The sequence below is a fragment of the Lepeophtheirus salmonis genome, chromosome 3, assembly GCF_016086655.4.
Source record: "Lepeophtheirus salmonis chromosome 3, UVic_Lsal_1.4, whole genome shotgun sequence".
NCBI lineage: Eukaryota > Metazoa > Arthropoda > Copepoda > Siphonostomatoida > Caligidae > Lepeophtheirus > Lepeophtheirus salmonis.
In genome coordinates this window covers 16,719,657-16,725,838 of record NC_052133.2, presented here as the reverse complement: position 1 = coordinate 16,725,838, position 6,182 = coordinate 16,719,657, and the positions used below count along the sequence as shown (strand labels likewise).

At 30.2% G+C, this 6,182-nt stretch overlaps 1 pseudogene; it reads left to right on the top strand.

Moving 5' to 3' along the window:
* Positions 1-252: 252 nt before the first annotated feature.
* On the top strand, positions 253-749 carry LOC121114071 (protein Dr1-like; annotated as a pseudogene).
* The last annotated feature ends 5,433 nt before the right edge of the window (positions 750-6,182 follow it).

The window sequence follows — 6,182 nt, the reverse complement described above, 5'->3', positions numbered from 1 at the left end:
TTTGTAACTAATTGTGAATGCTTGAATATATCTGCATTTAACTTTAATCACTCAAATTTAATAAATTTTTGAATTTGTAATTGTTCAGATTTGAATGGACCACCCAATATGCCTCGTGAGTTAACACAAAATCAATCCGTAACAAAAATCAACAAAAAAGATGAATATAATAGAAATTGAATAGACCGAGCAAACAATATTTGTCTATGACAAATAATCAAAACACTTTGTATCGTTACAATAAAAAAATTTATGAATGACTCTTTTCGATCTTCTTCTCCAGGATGAAAACAAAGAGGCCAACCCAATGAAGATTTTACATTCTTCCCTCAAGCAATGAACAATATATGACTTCCAAAATCTTAGAGTTGCTAATGAAGCTCTTGAATTTATTAGAAATTGTTGTAAGGTGTTTATTTATTTTCTGATTTCAAAATATAATGTAATCAGGAGGAAAAGAAAACAATAAGTGGATATCATGTTCTATCTGCTTTAAAGACACTCGGTTTTTGAATTTTTCAAAAAGAAGCGAAAGAGGTTCTGAATGAATGTAGCAGGTTGCTGCCATACGTTGAAATCAAAGCATTTGATTAGAAAAATTTGGGGATTCCGAAAGAATAATTTATTTGTCCACAGCAGGAGTTGTTTGTCAAAGCTGGAGCCGCTGCAGACATTAAAGAACAGCAAAATATTAAACTTTCTTGCCGGGAGGTGGCGATGGCACTGAGCAACGACCACATCCTAGGTGATTATGAGTTTTTATTAATTGAAACGCAATTTGCGACACTTCCAAAGAATAAGTAAGAATATGTATTTTTTGGATTCCTTGCTCCTATCAAAGAAGACTGATATCTTGGACAGCAAACTATCGACGGAATTAATAATATTGGGAATTCCGTTTCTTTATTGGCACCAACTCCACATTGTTAAATAATGATTTAACAATTATAATTGGTCCAGAGTCTGAAGAAAAAGCATGTCTATTAACGTTGGAATAGAGGAACCATTTTTATATGCTACATAGAGGTTAAAGAGGATTTTCATTACTATCTCTTTGATTTCATAGTACTATCTATAGACTGATTACCTCCAGTGAGGCACTCATCCATGGACAGCTAGATTTCAAAGGCCTACTTAATGGTTTTTTATGATAGCCTCACGACATGTTTAATTCTCGAACATTTGTAGAATAGAACACTTTTTTTCACCTTCATTTTCCATATTTCTATTGACGCATATTTAAGTAATAATTGGTCGAACAATATGACAATAACTCAGACTCAATTTGGAGAAAAATTGTTCTTGGTTGCTTTTGTGTTGACGAGCCACAAATATGTATTAACTGTTCTTATATTAGTGTCTCTGTATATAGGTAGCTACGAAAAAGTTACTTATATGATTTCATAAATGGATGAAAAACTCATTTTTATTATTACTTATGACGTTATGATTGGATTTTCTCCTTACAACGAGGGTAGAAAAGAAGATTTTCTTATTGCTCTTAGATAATCCGATCAAAATATTTACTTAAATTTCTCCAATAAATCGACTTAATATCAACTCACTCTTTTGATTATTATTTGTTTGTAATATTAATATTTAACTGTAAATAAAGCTTAAGACACGTACCTATATGGATGATTGAAGTAAAATACCTCCTGCAAGTGTAGTATTTATAAACTGTTTTAATTAATATAGAAAACATCAAAATTTAAATGCATCATTGGTGATTCAGCGTGGATTATGAAAAAATGCAGAAGACAATAATTGTATTTAACGGTATAATTGAAACCAAAAATTTATTATTTAACGGTATAATTGTAACCAAAAATGTATTATTTAAGTTAAATAATAAACATAAATAAAGTATGATTACTACTATAAATAAAGTAGTTTGACATGTATTAAATGGTCAGGCAAGGGAAATTGAAATAGCGGCTGCTGATTGCAGTGACCTCTTAAGTCCGGTTGCTTATTTTCTAACATTTTTCGATTAAAAAAAATATATGGCCGCTTAAAATGGGTGGTCGTTACTTTAGGTTTGACTTTATAATCATTTTTTTAAATGCAGTCAAAAAAAAGAACTAAAAAGTGACTGTTTAGTTCAGGTGACCACTTACTTATGTTTCTTATTATGTAACAATAATCTATTTGAAGACTGAATATGACGTCTTAAAACTATGACACGCTTAAAATAGGTGGTCATTCACCGTTTTGAGCTGTATATTCAATTTTTATATACAATCAAAACTATATCAAGTGTTAAGATAAAGGAGACTTGAAAAAATATTTTTTAGTACCGGTGACCACTTAAGGCAGGTTGCTTATTTTGTAACCACTCTAAATTTGAGTACTGGATCTATTACTGCTTAATGCTATGACACGCTTTAAATAAGAGGTTTTTGGTAAGAATCCTCAATTTTAAAATTGGATATTAATGTTGTGACACCTTTAAAATAGGTATCTGTATGTCCAGAATTGACTGTAAAGTTAATGTTTTGAATACTGTCAAACTTGTATCAAGTGTTTTTGCAAGCAAAAGTGAAAAAGCAGCTTGTTAATGCAGTTGACCACTTAAAGCAGATTGCTTTTTTGTAACCATTCTATAATTGAAAAATTTAGATGGATGCTTAGTGCAGCGACACTTTTAAAAGAGGTGGCCGTATTTGTATGTAAATAGAAAATAACTTAATGAATTAAATTATTCTAACTTATTTTTTTTTGTCCAAAAAAATTGAATGTATTTTATAACATTAACATTAATATGTTTTACAATATTGCTGCACACCTTCGATGGTCAACCTCACTAATTGATAAAATGGCTGAACCGTCTTTTAAATCAAAGTTAGGTCATTTTAAGGGTGTCGAAAGACCCCTGGTGCCGTTCAAGTTGAAAGTCTCGATGGTTTCTACGTCAAAGATCAGGAGATGTTCCAAAAAAAAATCAAGTATGGTTCCTTTTTGTGACTATTTGGAAACGAGAAACATCAACAAACAAGCACATAACAGCAAAAAAGTAATATAGAGTAAATATTTGACATCTTCTGAGAGAAGGTTCAAATATTGAAGACTCTCAAGAACGTTGGGGCAAAATTATTTAATTACCAGAGGAGTGTTTTTCCGTTTTGCAATGAAGCAAGAGAGACTACCCACCATCCCTTCTGGAGATGTAGGCTTTTAATTGTAACTTATGAGCGGATCTCATATGGACTACTGGAGAATTTTGGAGCAACAACTGGTGGAGATGAACTTTTAGAACACTATTGTGGGAAGCAGAAAGGGAAGTTCAACATCATTATTACAAAAACTCAACAATTTATATATGCAAAAAGGACTAAAAAGGACTTAAACCTTACAGACGTTATCCATATTACTAATTTACATTTCAATGTCATTAAAGATATAACCTAGTTCTTCAGTTAAATACGCCAGAAACTTTATTTAATTTAAAATTTGCATTGCCTGTAAAATATTTTTATGACTTAAGTCATCTCTCTTGCTACCATATTTACGAAAAATTTGTCTCATTTTTGTAATGAAGGAAAAACAACATTAAATAATGTTGTTTGTTTAAATATTTCTATATTGGCAGCTTTTGATAATGAAGGTCGTGTCCGTGACGTACAAATGTGTCATTATTGCAGCTCGGAGCGAATCCAATTTTAGATTTTTGATGAGGCAGAGATACTTCTCAATAAGGCTCCAAACTACAAAGTCCAGGAGGTCAAAGGCAGGGCCAGAGAAAGGCCACATGGAGGTAACCTACATCTGTTTTGGTTATTCTTGGCAGTATTGAGATTTAATATAATTCTGGATATTGTAGGTAGTCTGAGTGGAAATGCCAATAATCTTTGCAGACTTACTGGCACTTACACCGGTGCGGCACACGCGATGCCATTTTGTTGTTTATTCGACATTTAGACACACAGAGACATGGTGATAAAATCGTAATTAATTGCTACTACATGTTTTGGGGTATACATTCTGTATTTAAATGATGTGTATGTGGGTTATTTTATTCATGTACAATTGGGTATTTCAAAATATCACATTTTTTGTAAATATCGAAGGGCGTGGATATTATTCTGGCTACAATGATTAAAAGGACCATTTAAAACTTTTCAAAACAAAATTTGGATGATTAGAAATGCTCTAGATCAAAATTTAGAAATTCAGAGTTTTTTTAATTAAATATATTTGTCACTATTTTTTTTTTGCAATTTTTCAAATATAATCCGTACTTTTATTAATAATGACAATATATATTTAATAAGAAACTTTTTTTTGTTACTATATAAAAGTTTTTGTCTATATCAAAACTAAAGGAATTCAAAAAGAAAATAGGATAAAACCAAAAATGATCTTAATAATATAAATACAAATCTTGAATAACTCTTACCCCTAATTATATTATTAGTATAAACAATAAACCAAATATAACTTTTTTTACTCTAACAGGCATATCCCTTTCCTAATAGTACTTGTAATAAATATCTAGAAGTTACTTTGGTTATTAACTCTATAAAAAAGCTGGATTTAAAAATAAACGGTAAAGTGGGGAATTCAAAAAAAAAGAAAAATATTTCAATCTGAAAAGATTAAGTTGATATAAGTATTATTTTTCAAAACTAATAATAAAGAATATTTATCGTTTGGTTACTATACCGAGTGGTCCATTGAAATCTGAGAGATATCAAAAAAATGGACAGAAAGATCCATTTAAGGGAGATGGATGAAAAAAATCCATCTACTCGGTTCCAAGACTTTTTTGAATTAGTTTTTTTGACTTTTTTTGAACTCTTTTTTGACACATTTGGCCCCCCTACAGCCCTGATGCCAATGTGTCTGTCATCCAATCACCAAGGCCCTAAAAGCCACTGTCAGCCAACACTGGGACGCAATGTCAGAGGATTACAATTGGGCTGCAATTACGGCTAAATTAATGATTAAATGAGCTGACCCACACGTCTACTTATAGTGTTTATTTTTTTGAGACTATATTGTTAATAAATAAATTATATCTTGTCGAAGTTTAAAATTCCAAGTGCTCAGATGTTAAAGGACTATTCGTAGAGTAGAGTAGGTATTATCTGAGTGATAAGTGCCCTTGAGTAATATAACGTACCCTTAAATACACTTTAGCACTCATTTTAGAGTTACATTGCTATGTCATTTGACAGAGTACACGACATCATCTTTCAGCCATATTGTATTTTAGCTAATTGTGCCACCCACACGAGGAAGTAATTTATTTACTATTTGTTTCTTTTCTTCACAGATGTTTTAATCATTTTTTATTTCACTCTATCTATAGATTAAATGTGTTGTGTAAACAAACACAAAAAATTAAACATAATTTTTTTATTAACATAATAAAACAGAAATATACTTGTGGCATTATATGATCATGACTTTGTGGGTGTTTCATATAAAATCGCAAGGTTTCCAAATCTCAATTTGTATAAGATACATCCAGAGCCAATGCAACTTTGAATTTCGCCATAGATGTGCCAATCCTTGCAATGTAGGAGGTGTAGCCTAAATACCATTAGTTACCCAAATTATAGGTGCTGCTTATGTCATTATATAAATCATATATGTAATACAGCTTATGCATCAATACCTAATTAGTTGCTTATTAAAAACAATATGCAAATTTATTTCAATTTATACTAATGCAATATTGGTATTACTCTGAGTATGGGGTGATATGGGCCAATTTTTCAAAATAGGCCTTTAATTTCAAAAACTTATTTCTGTTGGAGATAAGTGCCGTTACATTTTTAATGTCCATATTAAGGTACATAACTGTAAACTTTTTAACTACATGCCCATGTTAAAAAATTTAGATGATTTGGAAAAAAGGTCTTCTCTACCCTAGTTAGCTCTAATACATTGAAGCTTTAGAAGAGAATATATATTTTTGGGGGGACGTGGATAATGGATTATTTTGGAAAAAAGATCCAAAAATTAAATATTTTTGAAAAAAATTTCAAAATATACTGTAATTTCAAAAAATTTCTATAATTCAATTTAAAAAATAACTTTTTTTATGAAAAAAGAATCAAAAATCTATAGTTAGTCACAAAAAAATTTCAAAAATTAAATTTCTTGAAAAAAAATTTCAAAAAATTAAATTTCAAAATCCATAGTTATTTACAGAAAATTGATTTTTATGAAAA